We start from the raw sequence: 24,159 nt of genomic DNA, 5'->3' as shown, positions 1-24,159 counted from the left end.
TAGGCAGTCGCGGTGTCACCGCCGGTTGGCCCCGTCTGCCCCACTGGCGGCTTTGGGCACGGCTCCCAACGAGGGCGAGATTTACTTTAAAAAAGGAAAAGCAAACATCTTGCTTACACTTCACCACTCGCATCTATTACTCTGGAAAATAAGGATGGTGTGAGAGCGGGGAATAAATCCCCTCTAAAAATATGTTGGGTGAATGCATTAATTTCCCGTAGCGCGTGGATGAGGGGTAGGCGAATGGATTTTGAGCTTGACTCATTCTCCAAAGTGAATCTTAAGCCTTTTAATTGTTGAATGTTGGCATATAAACATATTATTTATGAAGCTGTGGCTTGATTCTACATGGCCTCTATGCCTTTTTTTCTGCTTTTAAAGCGTACCTCATTTACTTCTTCCTAAAAGGTACTCTAGAATCTCATATGAGGATGATGAATATTTGATTTTCGGAGCAGGGTTTACATGCCAGTCCCCGCACAACGAGCCCGGTTTGGGGCTCCTGCACTTCTACTCAAGTACATCCTTGTCTTTCTGCTTGTGTTGGGTCAGATGTACCAAACCCATCATTTACTGCCCATCTCGGGCCGTGACATCTGTTTCTGTAAAACCCACGTGTGTCGCAATAGGCAAGAGAAGCACAGGAGGCATCGGAGAGACCCCACAGTCGTAGAACTTTATTGGCTTTCCTAAAGGTAATGGGATAATACAGTAAAAACCTTTCACAGGAGAGGGAAACTCCTGCTCTTCAGCTTAATCGTTAGTAAAAAATTATTTCCTACAGTGTTAAAGATCTAATTGGTCCAATCAAAAGGCAAATTAATTATGGCTCATTTGAAGAAATCTGCATGTGTCCCAGCTTGTGCGCAGCGGCTGTGTGCGGGAGCCGGGCTGTTCGAGGCTGGGGCGGCAGGGCTTTCCAGCACAGGGACGTTCCAACACAGGGACTTGGTGCTGGACATGGGACAATGACAATCATTATGTTATTTTAATTATTAGTACTTTTTAATTTTTTGACCTGCAATACTCAGATTTTCTCCGTCACTGTTCGGAATTTCCCCCTGAAAGCAAAGGAATGGGTTTGTGCCATTAGAGCAGACAGCCCAGCTCCCACACCCACACCAGACCCAATCCATTTTCTTCTGGGAAAACGTTTTATTTTCCAATTTATAAGGACTGTGGGGTATTTTTAATAGGGAAGGGAGCATTTTTCTGTATTGCAGCCTGCCCTTTGGCAAACCGCTGTAAGTCTGTCCCTTTTCCCTTCTGTAGAATCACAGTCCCCCCACCAGTGGGGCTGGGAGACAGCACTGGGCATCAGCTGAAGGTGCGGGATGCTCTGGCTCGTTGGGTGGGTTCCTGTCCTGCCCGTGCCCTGCGGGGCGGTGCGGCTCGTGCTGCCCTTGGCCACCGCTCTCCGCCAGCTCACACCTTTATTTTACTAAAAATCTATTGAACGTTTTACACCAACAGGTTCCCACAAAACACTGACCTCATTAGTCCCGATTTTCCATAACAGAGTAGATATTGAAGTACACTGCAGAAGCGCTTTTCAAAGGCTGAACATCTCCATCCTCTCCATCTCCCACCAGGGCTTTCCCCCCCAGGGCTCCTTTGTGCTTCTTCCCCTTGACCCCCCAGCTAAAATGTTTTTCCTTCCACGACATTCCTTGCGTTGAGCTCAACCAGCCCAAATTGTCTCACCTTCCCCCCCAAATGCTCCCTCGGCAGTTAATGGAACCTCCCCGGATGTCCTTCATCTGTCGGAGATCGCAGCCTTTTATGGCGGGTCATTATTTCACCAGGAACTTGAACAGAAATATTTCCAGTCCACACCAAGCGATCTATTTCGCTTCCCCACCCACCACATTAGCCTCTGAATACTCTCATTATACCATTACTAATTAGAAATTCTCTCAAATTGGCGGCTGCATTAAAAAAAAAAGACAGTGTGCTGAGCATATGGCATAATATCCTATTAATGAACACTCTAAATTCAAACTCAGGTCAGCTGCTCATTTCTTGCTCATGACACCCAGGCAAGGGGGGGAAAGCAAGGGGCTTTTTGCCTTTTCTTTTTCCCCTAACATGCATAATCCTGAATGCTGTGGATGCAGCGATGCCTTGGGCTAATGCTTTATTTTATTTGGCTGATTTTTTTTTTGGTAGAGTTGTAAAAAAATATATATGTTAAAAAATGTGTAGGTGTGTATCTGCATTCATTAACCCATAGTGGAAGGCAGTGACTTGCCGGCCAGCACTCATCCACGTGTTGTGATGTTACCCCTTTTAAACAACAGCAAAACAGGCCCCGTGCGCCACCAGAATAACTTAGACCGTCACAAACGAGATTAATGTCGTTTGAGGTTGCGTATTGTCCTGCAGCGTCCGCGTCTTCAGTGTAAGATGTGGGGAAGGGGAGGAACTGCAGCATATGGGCGCTTCTTGTTTCTTTTTCGTTAAACGGGCTAATTGTACCCGACACTCGCACCATGTGAGTGACTTTTTGGGTTGACATCACCTTGTCCTGCTTGGCGGCGGCTGAGCTGGGGTGGCAGCCAGCGCTGCCGCTCGCACAGGTTTGCAATACGGTGAAATAGCAGATTCTTGTAGAATACTTCCCTCTTCTCTGGGCAGACGAGCTGTCAGGGCTTTAGGTCTCATCAGTCTTGTTGTCACCGAGGTTTATAAAACTACCGAATGACATTATGTCAGCTGATTCTTTAATGGGATAATCATTAGCCAAGACCTGAGTAAGGTTTTCTTATTTTGCCGTGGCTAATTTCCCCTCAAGGTGAACGTAGAGGCCGCCCCCCCGCGCGGCGTTTGCTGGGACGCGTGTCCCGCTCCGTGCCATCGCGCCCCGTCCTGCTCCTCCTGCCCTCGTTGTCCCTGACGGCGTTTGTCACAGCGGCGCAAGTCACGGCATGAAGGTTGTGACCGATGTTCCTTGCAGAGGGACTTCAAGTGTCCCAGGGCTTGTGGCTGCAGTTGCAACCCCAGGTTCCCCACACACGATCCGCAAAGGACGCGCGAGGGCGACGGCTGCGTCGTGTCGTTTGACCTTTTGGTACAGATTGAAAAAGTTTTGGCCTTTCCACAAAGTGAAACTTTGCCGTCGAAAACAAATATTTTGCCCCATCAAGAATCCAATTTTCTGTCAAAACAGTTTTCATTAAATATTTTCAAGCAGCCCCGGGTTAGTATTGATTTAAACTGTTACGAGAGAGAAGAATGAGGCTTTGTCTCTACAAAGATCATGTTTGCCCACCAATTAAAATTACAGTAGAAGTGAGTAATCGCTGCCACCTCCGAAGGGAGATTGTTTAACGAAATGCACAGTAATTATCCTCGTTAGTTTGCATAGTCTCGTGTCAAACCCCAGCACCGAGTGGCCGCGGGGGTGCAGGACGGGGGGTCCTCCGGGGACCCTCAGGCTCATGTCACCCACTTGGTTCCCCGGGTTTAAGGAGCTGCCGTGCTGTCTCTGTGCTGTTGCTGTGATTTCCAGGGCTGCCTTCTGCAGGGCCTTGTTGGCATTGAGAAGCAAGTTGTGGTTTGTGGATGCTCCTCAACAATCACAAAGCTCCAGCCCCGTGCTCGTCAGCTGTTTGTTGTGTCACTGCGCCGCTTGTTAAGGCTTTTCCCAGAAAGTGTGGGTGTTATCCTGTAAAAGTTGAAGCAAGATTCACAATTGCCTGTGCAAGGGGACTGTGCCGAGAACTGGGGTGACGGGCATTGGGGACGCTTGGCCTGTGGAGGGCGAAGGGGCTGGAAGGGACAGGGGACGGGTCTGTCCTCCCAGCCAAGTCCTCTCGTGTTCTGAGGGTTAAAGGCGAGATGAACGCTCTGCAGCCCGTGAAGAACTGAGGTTTTATTTCATCGGCACCGGGGCCATTCCTGATTTAATTATGTAAAAACTAATGTGAACGTCTTTCTTGGTACATCTAGGCCATCCATGGAAATTGAATTGGGTGAAATGCTGGTTAAGCGAATCACCCACAAGCCATTACAATGGCTAAGCACAGGGATGTTGTAATCTGTTGGGACTTCTCAAAGTCCTGATTGAAGACCAGGTTTAAGACTCACAGGTTTAATCAGAGGGAATCAACGATACTCTGCTGAAGTGACGTTTCCTTTAGCAAGGAGCTCTGAACTGTTTCTTCCCAGTCTGAGAAGCCACATTGTGAGTCCAAAGGGCTTCTTGTGTGTCCCAAACCCTTCCTGACACGTGGACTTTCCTGCTGCAGGAAAGCACCCGCTGTGTCCGTATTTTCCCCTGGTGAAGCTGAGTATTTACGTCTTGCTCTTGAGAAATAACTTGTGCTATACACGTAACACTAGTTTGCCCAATGTGTGTGTGTATTGACACAATAGCCACATGGCAGAGGATGAAAAATACATGTTTATGACCTAGTTCAACATATTTTTACCTACTGATTTTTACTGACATCTTGACCCCCCATGCCTTCGATATTCCCACTCTCAAGAACTCACTCCTGCAGTCATTAACCTCCTTTAATCTGGGTGTTGGATGTATAACAATTTTTATACATTTTAAAGGAATAAAAACTTCCAAACAATATTTAGAAGCTCCTGAGCAGCTTGCAGAGCATTTTATCCATCCGTTCGCTCGTACCCGAAATGACCACCTTTGGAGGTGGCTGGAGGGTGCTGGGCCGGTGCCACTTCCCGGCTTTGTCAGGAGGCGGCTGATGTCCATAGCAAATCAAGATGCTTGTTGTAATGTTCGCAAAAATGTAATTTGATTTGCCTTTGTCAACAAAATCTGCGGAAACATCCTCTGCCTGAATAAATATCCCTGCAGGGTAGCACATGCTTTGTAAATAATTTTCATTGTAACCCCCTCTTCCTAGCAGGGTGGAGAGTTGAGAACATTCATCAAGTCTCACATTAAGAACATAATTTTCTTGTACCTAATTTGTGCAATAAATAAAGTCCACAATTTCTTGCTTCTGCAGCAAGGAAATGTGAAGAGCTGAGACTGGGGGGTTTGATACAGGGTCTCTTTTTGATGGCCGTTCCTACCTTGGGCTTGGTGCCTCCCCAAGACCCCAACAGCTCCCAACAGTCTGGTGATTTGGGGCACATCATCTCGTGGACAGTCCAGCACAGGGTGACCTGGAGGAGCTTTATTTGCCAGGAGGGGGGCGACAGGCTCCTTTGTGGGGTGCCCCAAATATCAACAGCCTCCCATCCCTGACCTGCAGCGTGACATCTCGGGCCATGCAAAGCCTGGGCGCAGAATTACAAAGGGCTCTTTGGCCAGGCCTGCCCGCTCCTGCCAGCACGTCGCTGCCACAAAGGAAAGGTTATTTTTCAGATAAGAAACTTGGAGGGATTTGCTGCCTTGCAGGCTGCCCTCATGACTGACTGCAGAAGGGGATGGCGGGTGTTGGGGTTTTTTGGAGCCTTAGCTTTCTGCTTTTTCCTGTCTCTAAAGGCTCGTGCAAAAGGAGCTGTAGCGAAAGCCCGGTCTTGCTTCCCGTCTGTCCCCGGTACAAACCCAGCGGAGGCCGCGCTCCTCTCCGGTGGCCTCGGTACCTGCACCGGGCACTCGGCACCTTCCGAGTCACCTTCAGCGCCGCTGCCCTCGGGCTCCGCTCCCAAGCGGCACAAACGGGCACACGGGAGCCGACAGGACAGGGCCGAGCGCTGGCAGGGAAACGAGGAGGACACCAAAGACTTTGGGCATCTCATTAGCTGCACCTCGGGTGACCAGACTCCTAAATTCCTACTTATCGATCCCTTGTCTCATCTGAGAACTGGAGTGCAGGTCTGCCAAGCTGGGAGAATACCAAGACGGGAAGATAGCTTTGTTTTTCTCCTTGTAGAAATGTAAATCTGTTATTTATATATATTTTATGGATGGCATGTTCCTATCCCCAGGCATTTTGCATTGGAATTCAACTCATTGCAAGCCTATTACATGTTCACTAACTATAAACCATCTGATTTATATTCATTAACCAGTAGCAGACAGCAGCAGTGGCATAACTTTAGCACTGGACATGCCTCAGTCGACGGGTAAACTAAATTTCAGTTAATTAAGGTGCCGTAATTGTTGTCCAGTACAAGTGTCTTCAGGGCATTCACTTTGTAAATAATTTTTCACCCCAACCTTTCCTGCATACTTGGTTGCTGCTCTGCAACTTTGTTCAAACCATAAATTATTAGGAGATCGGCTCTCCTGCCTTTCTGGTAGAAGAAGGGCCCTTTCCTGCTTCTTGCCAAAGACAGCGATGGTGTTAATGATTAACCGAGTGCTGCCGGACTGCAGAGAAAGCAGCCGAAGGGTTATAACCCCAAAACAAACCAGGAGGCATCTTGGCTCATGGGAGCTTTCGCTCGGAGATGGCGTGAGGAGCCCACGAGACGGAGCCTCAACCACAGCCCGGCTCAGAGGAGACCCAGCACGAAACCTTGGACGGGTTAAACCTGGTTGCCGAGAAGTTAAAAGTTGAAACATCAGAACCGGATCCAGCGCTCGCCTCGCTGGTCTGAAGCCTTCCCAGCGCGTTGGGTCTGGGTGGCTCTGTCCCTGGGAAACCTGCAGAGATGCAGGAGAACCCTCGGCAGCAGCGGCCCAGAGCGAGCAGGGATGGACAGACCCCCGTCCTGTCTGTCCTGGGTGTCCGAGAGCCCCAGGGCACCTGCTGTGCCCATTTGTGGGGACTGTCCCTTCTCCCTGCCCTCTCTGGTGAGGGACCAGACCTGCTGTGGGCAGGATGGACAGGAGGACAGGACGGACGGGGTGATGTCTAACAGACCCAAAGCGAGCACTTGATAACGAGGAGCGATCAGTGTGCACAAAATAAAAACCCCTGCTGCTCCGAGTCTGTGCACACCAACCGCAGGCAGTAATTAGGAGGGAAGCTGGATGTGGCATTGAGACTGTAATTATGAAGAGCTGCTAGATGCTACTGTAATGCAGCCTTTGGCTTCCTCTTCTGCTGCTGCTTTTTTCTTTTCCTTTTTCCCCATTTGGATTAATTGCTGCTTTGTTTTGTTTTCTCTGAAGTTCACATTTGGAGGGGACCCTTGGGGAAAGGGGCATTTCCTCACCTCCCTTTTACACCCAGCAGTTTGGAAGCCAAGATGGAAACTGGTTTCTTGTACTTGATGTGAAAATTAATGTGGGGTGGCTCTGAAAGAGAATGGGAGGGCAGCTCATGCAGGTGTGCTTAAGTAATGGAGTGAAAGCCAAGGCTCCCTTGCGTACTTTCACCCAGGTAATTTAGTACGCATTAAAGCCGAGACAGCTTTGCCTGCAGGAGCCTTTTTAACCGTCCTGTACATGAGTAAAGTCTCCCCCTGTGTGGCTCAGTGAGCACCCCCAGACCCTGCAGCTTCTGTATGCTCGAGTTCTGTTGACCTGGCAGCTCCTTCCCAGACCTGTGGGCAGCAGACACATGCCTGTCTCTCCGATAGTTCATGTTCACTTATTAATATAAAGATTCAACTTCACATTCGCTGGAGTAAACCTTGCATGATGCCTCTGACAGTAATTCAGTTGTAGCCTCAATCAGACGCTGGATCTCCAGCCCATGGCTATCCCGCTGGCCTTTTCCAATTTTTCACTACACCGGTCATGAATAAATCACCAAAACACATCAGGTTGCTGAAAATGGAAATACCAGAGATAGGCAGCAGTTCAGTAGTCAAAGAGCATCACCTTCCTGCAGCCAGTGCACACGCTCTCTGCTCCCTTGTCTGCTCCTCTCGGCCCGTCCTGCCAGCCGGAGGCCCCCGAATCTCTGCAGACCAGCAATGTGCATCCTGTGCATCCTGCACATCCTGCGCATCCTGCACATCCTGCGCATCCTGCACATCCTGTGCATCCTGCACATCCTGTGCATCCTGTGCGTCCTGAGCATCCTGCGCATCTTGTGCATCCTGCACGTCCTGCGCATCCTGCACATCTTGTGCGTCCTGTGCATCCTGCGCATCTTGAGCATCTTGATATCCTGCACATCCTGTGCGTCCTGCACATCTTGTATATCCTGTGCATCCTGTACGTCCTGCACATCCTGCACATCTTGTGTATCCTTTGCATCCTGCACGTCCTGCACATCCTGTGCATCCTGCACATCCCACGCATCCTGCGCATCCTGCATGTCCACATCCTGCACGTCCCGTGCCTCCTGTGCATCCTCTGTGTTCAACACATGTCCCACCCAGGGGAGATGATTCTGTTCCCTGGCTGTGTTGCCCACCAAGCCATCAGTGGTACCAGGATGCTCCGAGAGCAGGGCTTGCCCTCCCATGTGTGCTACAGACAAGCACTGTTCATTTTCAGCACTTGGTAGCAGAAAAAGCAACCAAATAGTTGTTTTTTCCAGGCTTTTCCCCGTGTTCTCAGTGCAGCACGTCTTGCAGGAGGCTGCAGCGCCGAGAGCCCGTCTGCAGCCCTTTCCCCCTCCGCCTCTCCCGTGCGCTGAGCTCCTCTAGTGGAAACAGGGGCTGCAAACTAGTGGTGTTGAAACCAGGTCAGAAATCAGCTAGAACTTAAAAAATAAAAAAGCCCAAATCACCACTCGTAAAATAAATCAAATTCTTTAAAATTAGCCTCCGTAATTTTGACATCAATTCTATTTCTGTAAGGTTTGTCCGTTTTGCAATTTTGTTTTTTTATCTGTTGTTGTATTAAACCCCCTGCTAATAAAATGTCAAATTAAAAAAAAAATTAGTATCCCTACTATTGCAGAAAACCAATAAAATAAAACCTTACAAGAGAAGCAAAAGAAAATTTCCATCATTCTCTCCTTAACTGAAATCAAAATTAGAGTGTTATTAGAAATTTCATTAGGATGGAGCAGATTGGTAATGAAATTACATTCCGGCTTTCTACAAACCCAATGTATTAAGTAGGTTTGATCAATGATGTTCACACAATTAATTTTGTCTGATTGCCGAGGATTACTTTATCGACAGTCACATTTCACACTTGCGGGTTTTTTTGTTTCCACAGTAAATCCTCGGCGATGTCACATCACATGGTGGCGACGCAGGTTTGAAGCCCCGGCTCTCAAAGCAACTTCAGCGGACCGTGACGGGGATCAAGGTAGGGATGTCACCACCGTTAATTGCGGTTGTTACGCTGGCGCTTATGGGTGGCCAGCCTGGGGGCAGAGGGCTCGCTGGGGAGCCCTGCGTGGTGTGGGGACACAGTGATGTTCTCCCTGGGCAGCCTGGGGACTCTGGGTGGGATGCTCTGCTCTGCCTGTTGCTGGGGCTCTGCTGTTGGGTGTGGGGATGCTCACCCGGCTGCGACAGCCCTTGGGCCAGATGTGTCAGTTCAGTCTCGGTGCTGGTGTCACCACAGCTGGCAGCACATCTGGAGGTGGCACTGAGGCAGGAAGGGGATGGGGAGGGCAGCAGGTCCATGAATCCTCTGCAGCTGGTTTGTCAGGGCCGAGTGTACTTGGGTTGTTCTGAGCAGCGACAAGTCGTGATTCCTGGAGGCTTTGCTGTGTTGTTGCTGTCACTGTTGTGCACTAGGGGATGTTTCTGGACCCCTCTGTGTTACCCATCCCAGGGGAATGAGATGACTTTTACGTGAGACAGTGACATTGGGGATACCATGGAGGCAGAACAAGGTCCATCGGGTGCTGTCAGTCTCCGTTAACCATTGTAGAGATTTTCAAAGCTATTTAAGGAATTACACATCCAGTAGAGTGGGGTACCCTCCAGAAATCCTGACCAGCCCCTCTTCAGTCTTTACCGAGCTCTTGATGGAAGTTGTGTTGTTGTGGGTGTCCTGCAAGGGGTGGGAGATACCGAGGTGGTGGTGGGTGGGGGCTGAGGTGGCGTCACTCATAACACCACAGGGCGATCCAGCATCTTCTTAATAGGCGGTAAATGGCTGTAGGTATTACCTGCCCTGCATCTGTTTTCAGGTGAGACCCGAGGGCGCCTGGATTGCCTGGCAGGGCCTCCCAGCTCATAGGACTTTTGCATAGTTTGAAATGCAGAGGAATGAGAGAAGGAAATATTTGATCTCTGGGGGTACAAAGCTCCCATTGTAACATTCAGATTAACTTTAGAAGTCATTTTTAAACCTTAAGAAAAATACTTAGAATTAAGTGCTTTAAAAAGCTACAGAAACTGAATAATAATATTATTAGTTTTTTTTCCCCCTCTCTTTTACCTATATTGATCTACTGATGGATTAGCTGGGGATCAGCAGCAAGTGATTTGTGCAGTTCCTTTTTTCTCTTTGAGAATTATGCATTTGTTAACATTTAGGTTGCAGGAGGGAGCTGGTTCTGTGGGTCAGATCTCTGTGTCTCAGCGGTGACCATGGATTTCAGCTGCTCCAGCAAGATTTTACCCTCAGGACTCCTTGGAAAGCTCCAGTAGTTCAAGACCTGGAAAGGAAAATCCCTGCGCAGGAGGGAGGGGGAGAGCCGGGGGGGACAGGACGGGACACTCTGTCCTCCCGTCCCAGCCCCTGGACCCTGATTTCTCTTTGTACAGGCAGCAAAGATACCAGGTGGATCTAATTTTTAGAGATGAGACATCTCATCTGTCAGCAGCTGAGTGAATTACAATAAGAGTATGTGGTGGGGTTTTTTTCCTTGCTTAAAACAGCCCAAAGTTTTTTATCAAGATGCCATTTATCAGCAGCGCTACCAGCCGCGAGCAGTAGGCATCCTGCCAATCATTTTATGGAAATCGGGAAGGACTTTAATGTTTGGATGCCCATCTGAATCGACTCTTGTTCATGTCAGCAGATCTGATGTGAAAGCAAAGGTGCCCCTACGCAGTCTGGTTGCCATCAAACCTGTAAGTGTCAGCATTTTAAAGGCAAGGAACACAATGCTGGTGGTGGGCAATGTCACTGGTTTCACCTGCATCAAAGGCATCGGCTCCTGCAGCCTTTTCCTGCTTGTCTCTCAAGGATTAGTTATGCCCGAAGTGCGCCTACTCAGTTAATCTCTGCAAATAATTATTGAGATACCTGCATATTGCCGTCTTCTGCCCTGAACACGTTCATCACTGAGCCGTTCGGGCACAGCCTGACCGATGCTGACCGCAGGGTAGGAGCACTAATGCCGTTGTGTTGCTCAAAACAGCGCAAAGGCGTCGCGTTGTGCTGAGCACACGTACACCATCGCCTGCGTGGGCGCCGGGGGTGGTTTTCCCAGAGCAAAGCTCAGCCCTTCTCCAGACAGCCTAAACTCTCCCAGGCCCTGTCCATCCTGACCAAGGCGTAATTGCGTGCAGGAGAATCGGCATCATGAATCTCTGCGGCTGTGGGACGGGCCCTTGGGCTGAGCAGCTCCCTGGAGCGGTGCGGGGGCATCCCCTTCCCACCTTTCTGGTTTCAGGGAAGGAGTCACGCTGGGCTCCAGGCTGGAGCCCCGTGTCTGTTGGATGCAGGAGTTGGGTTCCCAGGGTCTCTGCATGGAGAACCTGAGGCAGAAGGGAGCTGCGGTGTCCAGAGGTGATGCACGCTCCTGAGCCGGGCAATGGAGAAGCATAAAGGCATTGTTTCAGTACATGTCTAAACCTGGGATGTGCTGCTGTTAGAGCTGCGGGGTCTGGCTGAACTCGGATCTGCTATGGAAATGCAGGGGCAGATTCAGTGGGAGGTGTCTGAAAACAGCCCAGGAAAGCGGGGTTCTGCTCTGACTCCAAAAACACCGAGATGCTGGATTCCCTAGGGTGGCTGGGGCCAGCAGAGAGGGGCAGAGCCCTGGGGGAGGCGTTAGAAAGCAAAGGGGTCAGCCCTGCTCTGACACTGCACTTCGGGGCAATCGGTAACAGGTATCCCATCGTCACGGGAGGGGACTGGCCAGGCTGGGCTGTGATGCACTGGAACTGGGCAGCACCTCTTGGGTCACCATCTCCTGTCCCTGCGCCCCCTACTCTGCGTTCTCTGTTTCCCTGGTCGTTTCGAGCTGTATGTAATTTGGAGCCGGGGTTTCTGGCATTGCAGAACACCGCACTGCTGCACAATCAGTGTTTCCTTCTCCTGCTGGTCTCCAGGGTGGTCTCAGGGATGCAAAAGGCCGAGCCGGGTGCTGGTTCTGCCTCCTCGACACAGCATCTCCGTCCCCTCCCTGCCCTCTATTTGCATCGTGTTTCCAGCAGCCTTTGAAGGTCGGGGTTTTTTGGACGTGACCGTAAGGGATGGGGGTACCGGGTACAGGCAGCGCAGGCAGCAGGGCCGGTCTCGCACGGGCGCTGCCGGCACCGCCGCTGCCGCAGCTGTTGACACCAGGAGTGATTAACATGGGTAGGACAGTGAGAGGGAAATAAATAACATCCTAATCTCTGGCACCATCATTCCTTTGATGAGAACAAAAAATATGAAGACTGAAAGATCAAAATAACTGTATTAGAGCATGAAAAGGGAAATGCTCTTTTAACCACCGCTGTTCAGATATATCTCCTTAGATCTGACATGCTGTAATATATTTGTAACACAGATATATATTAGGGGGTAAAGCTGGTGATTAATTTGCTTTACCTTTTCAGAGCATATACATAAAAACCTACATTAGCAGAATTAGCATTTTACCTGTCTTTGAAGATCTTTGCTTTGAAATGTATAAGGTCTTGTCGGTGTTACGTCTCTCAGAAGAATAAGAGTTGTTTTTTTCATGGAGCTTCCCCCCAGCCCACCTCCTCCCGGGTCGGCGTGCGTAGCGCAGGCGGAGATGCTGCGGGTTTTGTGTCTGATTACAGCATCCCCCCCGGGGCATCGCTCCAGCTGCTGCCCACGCTCACCCCTCTTGACTCATAATTGCTGTTGAAGCTTCTGAGACTAGAGATCAAAGTATTCGTGTCATTCATGTTTCTGTCAAAGGTCTTATCGTCAAAGCACCAACTATATTTTGAGAGACGTCTCCTTTTCTCAAGAGCAACAGACAAACTTGGCTTTGCCTTCTTTTTTTCTTCCTCTTTGCAACGTTGCTGCGAGGAGATGCAAGTGCAGGGGGGATGAAGAGGAGGAAGGCAATGGGGGGCTCCATCCTGACCAAAATGGCCATTGCACGTTTCTTTCTCTGCGCAGCACCGTCCTCCCTGGCCCGTCAGGGGCGCTGGGGTTGGAGTTGCCTCTCGCTGTTTGTCACCTGCATTTCCCTTGGCTGCCCAGGGGGTCTGGCTGCCGGGTCTGCTCCTCACAACTCACACGTGGCCGTTCTCCTGTGTTTGATCTGGATATTGGCTCCTGCTGTACACACAGACCGAGAGCTCTTCTGGCCTGCTCTATCTGGCCTGGCATCCCTGTGTTCCCTTTTGCAGAGACGCTTTTAACATCAATCAAAATGCTCGGTGTTAAAAAATATCTTTGTTTCTGTTTTTTAATATAATGTAAGTTTGGACGACTTAACAGAGATGTTCAGCTCTATCGGTTTGGTTCCCTTTGCGGAAGAGGCCATGGTGTGTTGAGACTGGTGGGGATGCTGGGCAGGGGTGGTGATGCTGAGGGGCCCGGGGACATGATTTGGTGGCACGTGCCACCCTGGGGGTTCCTCCTGCTCCTCTCCAGTGTGAAATGCTTCCTCGCCGCTCAGAAATCCTCCCGAAGCAGCACGTGTTACGCACAGACCCCACCGCGCTGCCCGGCGTGTGTCGGTACCGCAGCCGGTGTGGGGTTCTCAGCATCCCGTGCAGGGTTCTCAGCATCCCGTGCAGGTCTTTTTTCAACGTGCAAAAGTACAAATGTCTTACAGCCTTGAGGAGCGCAGGGTGTTGTATCAGGGCGCCAAGGCTCTGCCGTGCTTGACGCTCCACGGTGCCATGTTTTTTCATGTGCATTTTTATGTTCTTCAGTGTTGAATTAGTTCTGGTTGAACACGGTCACTTTGGACCATCCATGCGCCGATCCCAGCGGCATTTGAGGGATTGCGGCGTGGGCCTGTGTTTAATGTCATTAAAAGTCCTTTCCTTTAGAAGATCCCAGCAAAACCTTGAGCTCGGAATACACCGAGCGTGTTGGAAGGGCTGGGCGAGGGCTGAAGGTCAAGCCTTGCCCTGGTGCGAGCAGGTTCGGAGCCCCGGGGGTTGCAGGGACCCCCGGCCCTGCGGTCCCTGCCCACTGCACCAACTTCCAAGGAGTTTCTGTCTCCGAGTCCTCAGGATTGGGAGCAGGAAAAGAACTTTCTAAAATTCTCCACAACCAGTGGAGCGGAACCTATTTTCTCTCACAATGCAATTAACGGCACCAACATTTACAAAATATGATTACAAGCACTTTGGTTAAGTAGAGGAAAGTATATTAGATAGCAGCGAGGGGTTGATCTTAATGTGCATTTTTTCGAGAGACTTGCATTTTCTTTGTGCAAATAAAGAGGCCCTAAATTCTCCATAGGCACTAAAATCAATGCAGTGGAACCATGATAACAAACACAGGCTCCACTTTTTGCTACATCCCCCAATTAATTAAGCCTTTCACGGGCATGTAATTAGGAACATTAGCAAGTCATAAAATTGCCGTGAGTCTCTAAATTATGTGCTGGCCCTCAGCAATTTGTTTTTAATTCCTTTTGAAGACAATGGCACTGCGGGGTCCCATAGATCTTCATAGCAGCCTACTGTTTACTTCTTTATGGCTCTATGAAGATCTAACTGTTTTCTACTGCTCCCAGATGCACCCGCACTATTTTCTTGTGCGTTTTCATTACCTGAGTTAGATTTAAAGGGAAAACGGCACCGACGTGTCCCGCCAGCGCCGAGAGGACGGGGCGAGGATGCTCGCGGGGAGCCGGGGCCGCTCACCCGCCACCGCAATTCATGCACTTTTATGTAGACTCGTGCGAAGCCGCAGAAATAAATAAATAAGCAGGGAATCATTTCGGGGGAAGGTTTATTTCCCTGTTATTGTGATTTACTCCTCCTTGATGAGAGTGTCTCTTTCGCAGCGGAGGTGCGGGAAGAACAGTCGTACGCTCACAGGGTCAAGAACAGGAGGGAGAAGTAAATAGTGGAAGCAAATTGTTTTTCTTTCCGAAATACCGTGGGACGTTTACAGCTGCCGGGTCACTGTGGTAATACCTGGCCACGAGTTCTAATGGTGGGATTATATCCTGGTGGATATGTGTAGCTAGCTGACTGTTTTTAACTGATTTTGGGGTTTAATGTGTTAGTCTGTTGGGTTGTAGAAGGAAATGCTGAACTGCCCAGGAATGTGAAGCTCAGCCCTGGGCCTATCCCAGTGCTACCACTTGGCATCCCAGTATAACCAGCAGGCCCCGAGCGGGTCTTGCTCCCCGGTCCTTGCTCACTTGCTTGTTCCCCCAAGCACTGGTGATCAGAGTCGATTGATGCTGTTGAATTACAAACCAGGTTTAGCAATAAGAATAAACAGAGACTGTAAGAAACAAGGTGAATTCTGGCTCATCTCTGAGGGTTCAGGGAGCGCTGTGATGCGGAGCCCATCGGGTGCGTTTTGCGCCTGTGGTGGGTTGCAGGGCTGAGAACCGCGGGCAGAGCCGAGAGCAGGACCTGCCCGCTGCGCTGCTCCGGAGCCTGTGGCCGTACCCCCGGGACTCCTGCATTTGCACTGTCCTTCCCCCTCTGGTCATCCAGGCACTCCCCGTCCTTTCAGGCGGTGGCAAAACCTCCATCACTAATGTCTTTCTTAATGTAAAGTGGAGAACGTATTATTGCAGTACCAGGGGACGTGTCAAAAAGCAGCAACCCAGAAGGAAAACCATCCCTTGAATACCTCATCGTCAATACCACTTGCACTGCCTGATTAAGCTTTGTTTTGGGGCTGGTACAAATAGCAAGCTGAGCATGTTATAGTGCTGTGCTGTCTGGTGGAAAGCAGCAAGCACTGGACGCATGGAATAGAAGTGGATTTATTGGAGAGAAAAAAGAGGGGAATGTTTGCAATGTGACACACCAGAATAGTTGGGAACAAGGTGATGCTTAAAGGATGCCTGAACTGCAGAAAGATGGTATCTCAGGAGCTACTTTACCATCAGTTCGCATTTCGGTGAAAGCCTGACTCTCTGGGGTTGCAATGGGACAAGGAGGGCCGAGCTCTTCCCAAAGCCGAGGAGCAGCGCACGGCGACCGCCCGCTCCATGGCTGGGATGGGGTTTGTTTCTGGCAGCTGGCTCGGGAGCTGCGCCGTGTCATGAGCTAAAACTGCAGCTTCCAAGATAATCTGTTTTCTGTGTGTCTGTGGATGCGCCGTTACGCGTGTTTTCTGCACAAAGAGGGAAGACTGTGGGTGCGAAGGGTCGGCAAACAGCCCAAAAGCCGGAGTGAGGGCTCGGTGCAGCTTTGCTTTATCTCTCCTGGTATCCATCAGGGAGATGGTATCAATGGCAAGGGACCGCGTGGTCCCTGCCTGCACCGAGCGGGGCACGGGGCAGATACCATCTCTGCTCGGCGATACACAGCTCCGACACCGCAGCTTTATCGCGAGGCCTGTTGGGAGAGCTCTGTGCTTTTGTGTGGAAAAGCGTCGCTGGGCAGCGGCACGTGCGAGCCCTCGGCCGCGCAGCCCCGGCGGCGGCCCTGCCGCTCGGCTGCAGACGTTTGCTTCTAAACCAAGTTCTTTGTCTTATGGTGAGCACGGGTCTCCTTTTAATAGATGTGAGCAATGCAACTAGTAGTTTTCTTGGTCGTCTTTGAAGTTTGCTGGCGTTTGCAAGGTCTGATGTTGACCTCCCCTGGCAGTGCATCCTCCTGGCGCAGGCAGCCCATCCCGGGGTGCAGGTAGCCCATTCCAGGGTGCAGGTGGCCCCTGCCCAGCCAGACCCCCACTCCTGCTTTTGGAAAAGCTGCTTGGGAATTCCCAAGATGTTGCAGAAATAGGAAGAGCTAGAGCTTGTCTTAAAATCGGGTGGGCTAACGAAGCCTCTCCATTAGCCGGAGGGGCCGGGGCAGGAGGGTCCATGTGTTGCGCGGGGCAGCGCCCGCTGTCCCTGCAGGGTCCCCTCCCGCCCTGGGGACCGTGGGCTGCGCTGGCACCGAGGCAGAGCCGTTTGTCACCGTCACCTCGCGGTGCCTCGGCTCAGCCTGGTGCGCGGTTCATTCGCATGCACAGCAAAGCAGAAACAAAGGCGCAGGGAAGGATCCTCCTTGTCTCTGCAGGTCCAGCCGCTCGAGTTGAGTTTGCCTTATTTCACGGATGCAATCCCCCAGGATACAGGGAATGGTTATTAAAAGCCCAGAGAGCAGTGTCTAACCTTGAGTAAGTGTTTTCTTGTTGTCATCTGAAGATCTAAAGAAAATCCTGAAGAGAATACATGGTGAAGACATATATTATAGTTGGAGCTTTTTATCTCACACATGTGACTTTGCCTATCATGGACTGTACGTTTTTATTCTCACTAGTGGGACAAAACTATATCCCACTGCAGCATATATCAAGAGGAAGAACATTGTACCTTCTTTGCATTAATATAAATAGCTGTTTAGGACCGATTCCTTGGCCAGATACTACCATCTTACCTGTCCTTTATCTAAGATATTTGGCATGTAGCTCAAGTTTGGTTTATTTAGAGGCAGGATGCAGGAGCTTTTACATATTAAAGGTGCATTTTAAAAGAGCATTTTCTATTCTAATTTGGGGGGAATGGAGCTCTTTAGGGCATTCAGGGAACGATGTCCATCTGATTTACATTTCCCTTGTTGGAGCAGACCTGCGTACGCATATTAGAATGTAAATAATAGTGATGGATACATGTATCTTTAAAAGATCCATTTTCTCTTTTGACTGAGGCATCCAGGAGAGGAGGGAGGGTGTAGATCACTTTTACAGGTGGAAAATCAATCTCCTAAGACAATGTACATGACACAGGAGCCAACCCCTCCTTCCTGAGCAACTTGGTGCCAGGGCAAGAGCTGCCAAGTTCCTGAACAAGTCACGTCTGGCGTCCAAGGGGGTGGTGATTTGCTGGTAATTTCCGTCACCTCCACCCTCCCGGCCCCTCGACCGCCCGCGTTGGGGGCGTCTGGGGTGGATTTACCGGCACCAGCGACGTGCTGGGGTGTGGGGTGAGTGGTCAACCCAGGGGAGGGTCCTGCTCTCGGCCGGCTGAACTGGAGAGTGAATTCAGTGAATGGCCTGTACAGTTAAAAACTGTAGTGGGGTTCGTGCTAAATACCACCTTTTATTGTTTTGTTCTCGTGCCATAGAGCTTTTCTTTTCAGCCATATAAGTGTGAGAAGAACAAATTTTAAATTCTGATATCACAGTTAGGAAGTGAATTTTGCTCTCTGTCTTGCAGGTTTGGGAAAGTTGATGTCTAGCCAGGTTAAATGATTTTGTTTCCCTATGCGCTCAGTAACAAGTCGCTTCAGCAACACAAGAATGAGCAGGATTTCTCCCTTGCATTGGCATTTCAAAGGTGGCAACATGAGCCTTGTAGGAAAGCGAGTGCTGGATCGCTGTTCTCCTAGGGGGTGTCTGGGTTGTGCTGATGAGCTTCAGTAACACGTAACTGACCCAAAACGGGGAGAGCAAGTTTGCTTTTCAAGTTTGCTGCTTGTCAAACTCCTGGGGGAACGGGTACCCAGGGAACGCCGAGCGAGTTCGGGTCCGATGTCAGAAATGGGAGGTGGCAGGTAATGATTGCCTCTCGCAGAGCCAGCGAGCCTCTGGGGCTGCGAGCGCTTCTGCTCCCCTGTTAGATTAACCCAGAAACTCCTGCAATAAAACCTGCCCTGGCAAAGGTGATTTGTGGTGAAATCCTCAGCCTCCAGTGAACTTTCTCATTTGTCTTTGGCTCTGGCTATTTTCCCTCTAACTTCAGAGGTACCAACAGGAGGTCCCTTGATCATCACAAGGGGAAATTAAACTTCTGGGCTTAGCCCTAATTTCCCTCAGCATTCCAGGTTGTCCCGGGACGGGAGCAAAGCTCATTTCCTCCAGGATCCACTTCTCGGCTGGTCGCCCCAAACTGGTGAAGCTGGGGAGGGGACTGGCCGTGTGAGTAATTGCCCGTGGGAAGGAGATGGGCTCAGATACTGGTCTTGCTGCAGAGGAGCATGAAATTAAGCGATCAGCAGTTGGGGGAAATTGGGGCTGTTTACAGACCCAAATAAACAAACTTTCAGCCCTGGAGGGGAAGGCAGGAGCAGAGAACCCAGAGATTCTTTCATCTTCTTCACCCCTGGGAACACGACCGACCTCCACGTGGGAAGGAGCAGGGAGTGGGTGAAGGTCTCATCGATGCTGTTGCTTTGAAAGAATTTGTCCCCAGGATGTGCCTGTATGCGCTCTCGGTCAGAAGGGGCTCCTCAGATCTCCCTCACACTCACTTCCAGGGGCTGGGGATGAGTTTTTGCTCTTCTGTTGTGACACAGCCCTGTGGGTTCTTTCCCTGCGTGTGTCTCCGTGTAGCAACCGCGGTTCCTTCGTGTCTCTGTCTGGGCTCCAGCCGCACCGCACCGTGCCCGCGGCTCATTTTGCCGTCCTCCATCTGCCCTGTGGTGGGACCAGGCTCAGCGCGGGGGCTGGACCATTCCTGCTCTCTTCTGCTTGCCTTTGATATTTATTGGCCTCTCTGCACCACCCTTTACTTGTTGAGTAACCTCTGTCGTGGTGGAGATTGCGTGGGTGTTCGCTGGTGTGCGCGTTGGTTCCCGAGCTGCTCTCCTGGCGTGAGCAGACCTGAGCCAAGGGGTCTGTGAGACGGTTCACTCTGGCTGCCCGAAGGGAGAACGCTGCTCCCTGGTGAGCGCGGCCATTGCCAGACGCTGGGACGGGCTCGGTTGGCTCAGGCAGCCTGAATGGGGACAGCCCGGGTGACTGTGACACAGGGGGACGTTGCTCAGGGCCGCCTGACAGCGCGAATGGAGCAGATCGACGTGGGGCGTGAAGGCAGCGGCTCTCTGCGCAGATCGCAGCCAGACACCGGCTCTGAATCATGAGCCTTGCAACCAGCAGGCATAAATTCATACCATACAGATGAGAACTGTGCCTTGGAGACAGAACATCTATCTCCTTTGCACTTATCTGCCACCGTGACACAAACAATCAGAGATGATTCTCTGGCACAACAAACAGCAAAGTGTCTTCTTTGTCTTTGCCTCAAAGGAAAACACTATAACACATCTTTTTGGCCCGTGCTTTTATCACTTACTTTTGTTCAATAATCTTCCTGCCCAATATACAGGATTTGGCCGCGTGTGTGTAATAGGAAATCTGCCCTGTGTGCAGTGTCTGAGCAGAGGCGTGGGGAGGAAATAAATACACTGTCACTGGGGCTCAGGCGGTTTGCAGCAGCCTCTGGCTTAACCCCAAATCTCTACGTTGATGCTGGATTTTCTTTGCTGCCACGGAGCCTTGGCTTTCTGGGGACGTGGAAGAACGAGTCTTAAGTGCTCTGGAGGAGCCTTTCTTGAGTGACCTGGGCTGTGGGGGCTGTTAGCAATGTGTGTGAAAAGACGAATTCTCAATATACAACAAAGTCATGATGGCATAGCAAAGGGAATCTGAAATGCACCACAGCTGCATCTTATCCCCATCCAGGTTGGGATGTTGACTCTGGAACCTAATGACAAACAGGGACATTGGTCACCTGAGCGCAGCGATGGGTGTTTGGGACCCATCTGTGCTGGGAGCTGAGAGAGGGACATTTGCTGGCTGGGTTTTTTGTTTTAGGTGGAGGGGGGGAAGGCAGAAATTGAGTTAAATACCCATGGTCTCTCTTAATTCTGCTCAGAAACGGTTTGTAAGGCTTAAATAACGGCTGGTTTTGGCCGTTAAGTGTTGCTCTGTGCAGGAGGAAAGATCACCCGCTGTGGGGGTGGATGCGGAAACGCTGGTGTCGTTCAGGTCACGGCCGGGGACCAGAGCGGCTCGGGGTGAGGGTCCGTGTGGAACCCCCGCAGCTCCGCGGGATGTGGCCCGTCCAGCCCCTGGGATCCACACGCTTAGGAAGAAAAATTGCCTTTCCATTGTACATCGTGCTGGTTTGAACAGGGAGAAGAGCCTTGGCGGCCTCGGCACGGGGCTGCGCTGCCTCTCGCACCGCGGCGGAACCGTGACGGGTCCCGCGTGTCCACAGGGCCTTGGGGTCTTCGGCCAGACGGTGGTGTGAAGGTATCCCACGTTCCTGAAGCGGGTGGATGGGGACAATTAGGAGCGGTTCACCCTGTGGTTTATGTGCCCAGGCCTGGCTGGCACAGCCTCCCCATCGAGCTGGTCCCTCTCCGCCCGCCTTGTGCTTTCAGGCATTAGCGCTGTACTCGCCATTCGTATTTCACGAGGAAAAATGGAACCCAGTTGCGCCTCAGATGCAGACAGTCCCTCGCACAATATTTCCCGCACCTCCTCTGCAGATAAGCCACCTTTTCAGATGATGTATCGTACCACTTACCTTCGATAGCGTTCCGCCGAGCGCGGGGTGTGGAGATCCGCTCTGTGTTTAGTCCCAAGTAAACCAATCCATTTCAAACATGAAGTCGGATGTATGGGGCAGAGTAAAATGGGGGCCAAGCCAGCTATGGGAAGATTGCACCCCCCAAAGTGTTGTTATGAAATATTTTGAAGCACAAAATAAGGAGAAGAAACAGCCAGAGGTTGGTGACAGATGGGGGGGCTTGCTTGTTCTTTCTTTCTTTTTTTGTTCCCAAAGGCAAGAAAGGGAAAGCAGTTCTGGTGTTTGTTGCATCCTTTTTAGATTGAATTCCAATTTCTTATTAGCATTTTATATTTTCCCTTCAGCTGATTATGTGTGCAGATTAAAAACGCCTTATCTGTGCAGCGCCCCAGCCTGCTCTCCATGGGCTAATCCGGAGGGACGCTATCATTTACACGGTGTGATGATAATACGGAAATCTCATTCACTTGGGGCTTCATATTGTGTGTTTATTTATTTTTAGGCGCTAGGTTTAGCACCGCTCATCATCTCCAGGTCTGTAATCTGCATTCCATCCTGCAATTAGAGGGATTCTCTGTGTTTTTACACAACTGGACGTTTCCAGGCTCCTCTTCCAGCAGCGCTTTGAGAGCACAGATGCAAATCACTCCCCTGCATCCCTTATTGATCCAAATGTTGTTTGATTTAGCGTGGATTTTAACCCTCAGAAAGTCTGTTGGGCAAAGTAGGAGGGAAACTCGGTATTTTAACTGCTCACCCTGCAAACTTTAGACCCAGCTCAGCCCTCGGGCCCTGGGGCCGCCCAGTGAGCAATTACCTGCGCCCCAAATTCCAGGCTAAAGCACATAAATGAAGTATCATTTCCTGACTTCACCGAATCAATACCTACTTGATGGTGACTTAAAAACACCAGACAGCTTTCCTAGACCGAAGCCCTTGGATAAATGAAGTTGTCATTGACTTCTGGTGTATCTGGTCTGTGTGAGATCCTAATTAGGACAGGATCATAGTAACGGGGGGGAGATAATAGACCTATTGGATCAAGTCTGCCTGCCTGCAGTTGCAGCATATTATCCCCCTGATATAAGCTGTAACCGGTGTTAAATAGTAAATTGCTCAAATCTTTGCTGGACGTGGCTTGTGATTAAAGAACACACACAAGTAGTGGAAGTATTCCCTGGGAATTTCTCAGGAGGGTGTTCGGTTTCCTTTCTGGCTTTTTTATTTCCCCTGCTCTGGAAAAGCAAAGGCTTCCTGCTGAAAAATCCAGGTTGAGTGAAATTGTAAGCATTTTTCCACCGCAGAATGGAGCTAATTTGAATGAATATATATCAATTAATATATTTGATGAGATATTAAACCTCTGAAAACAGCAAAAATAGTTGTATGCATGGCCTGTGCCGAGCTGTCTTGCACCGCGCAGAGCCCCTCGCTAGGGGTTTGGCTCCCCTGTGTCCCTTTTGATGGGTCTCTGTGCTGCTCCGTGAGAAATGCTCGTGTCGCGACGAGCTTTGGTTGGCGATAGCAGGGCCAGCCTGGTGCCCGGGCTGCTCGGGGCCGTCCCACAGCGGTGATGCCTTGTAGACGTTATTTGGTGCCGCCGGTAGATGTTATTTGCAAAACCAAAGCCAGCGGATCCGCGTGGAGCGGGTGCCGGGGAGGCGGGGTGCACGGCGCCCCTTGCTTCTCTCCATTTTCACCCCTCCTGTTCCTCCGAGCTGCCCTGTCGAATCCAGAGCTTTAGGAAGATGAAAGTGTTGGGGAAGCAGTGGCAGCGAAAAGCTGTTTATTTGCTCTGCGGGTGCACAAGGCCCTGGACACATGGAAAAGACTCTTTGATTAACGTCGGCTTCCTCTTGGCACTGTTTGACGGAACAAGGCTGAGACACTCCATTTCAGTGAGCCGGTGTCGTGCAATGTGTATTAGAGAGTCCTCAATTTCACACGTGCTTACTCCTGAGTGAGTTTCGCATAAAAGGATTAAGGGGAGAGGAAGTGCAGAGGAAATGGGATGTTAGACACCTTGTTAAACGGGCTGTCAGGGTTTCTGGAGCGTTCATTCTAACTCTATTCCAGTCTGCATAGAGGGCAGCCCATTACCCGGGGATCACAGGGGCCGCTTCTGCGCCGCGAGTCAGGAATTACTTTTTAAGAGAAGAAAGCAAAAGCAGGGATGAAAATAGGAACGTGTGATTGTTGTCGTTGTTGTTGTTATTTTATTCTAGTTGATGTTTTTGCCTGGGGGGGACACAATTAGCAGGAGCCACAGGTAGAGAACCTTTAGCTGCCCTTCGCCAATTAAGTTCAGTAAGTGGAAGATTGGCCAGGAGCAAAGTGGGAAAGGAAGACCTGGAGGGCACCGAGGCATCTCCTGCCCCCAGCTGTCCCCATGCTGGCCAAAGCGCAGGGACAGGGACACCTCTGCCCTGTATCTTCCCTCGGAGGGACTCTCAGAAGGTTCTGGAGTCGCTGCTGCCCCCCGGGAGGTTTGGGTGGCAGGGACGGCGCGATGGCAGCCGGGGTCTTGCGGGGATGGATCGGGGTGCTCTGTGAATACCTCCCTCTTTTCTGGATCTGGCCCCAAACAGGGCAGCGGACAGAAACACGCCATCCATGCTGTTTGTCGTGGCCAAAGAGGTTGGGAGCAGATCCATAGGTTTCCTGAGCTGGGGCACAGCTCATTGCGAGATTTCTCCGGGTGGATATCAAGGGAAGCGGATGGCAGTATGCAAGTCAAGTTTATAAGTAATGCAGTTTCATGTCAGGTTGTTTCCTACAAGTCAGATCCGTTTTAAGAGCAGTGATGAAACGGAGCTTCAGAATCCACTCTATGAGC

The 24,159-nt window shown here is 50.6% G+C and overlaps 1 long non-coding RNA gene across 1 annotated transcript in view; it reads left to right on the top strand.

Annotated features, from left to right (window-relative positions):
* LOC110359378 (uncharacterized) overlaps positions 1-24,159 on the top strand; it is a 201,331-nt gene that overhangs the window by 142,658 nt on the left and 34,514 nt on the right. Inside the window, exon 8 of the long non-coding RNA XR_010467325.1 lies at positions 8,993-9,085. This is a non-coding gene — a long non-coding RNA (uncharacterized LOC110359378). The remainder of the gene's footprint in view (positions 1-8,992; positions 9,086-24,159) is intronic.

This window comes from Columba livia, chromosome 20, assembly GCF_036013475.1.
Source record: "Columba livia isolate bColLiv1 breed racing homer chromosome 20, bColLiv1.pat.W.v2, whole genome shotgun sequence".
In the NCBI taxonomy this organism is placed as follows: Eukaryota; Metazoa; Chordata; class Aves; order Columbiformes; family Columbidae; genus Columba; species Columba livia.
Note: the sequence above shows the minus strand (reverse complement) of the source record. Positions and strands in the feature narration are given on the sequence as shown.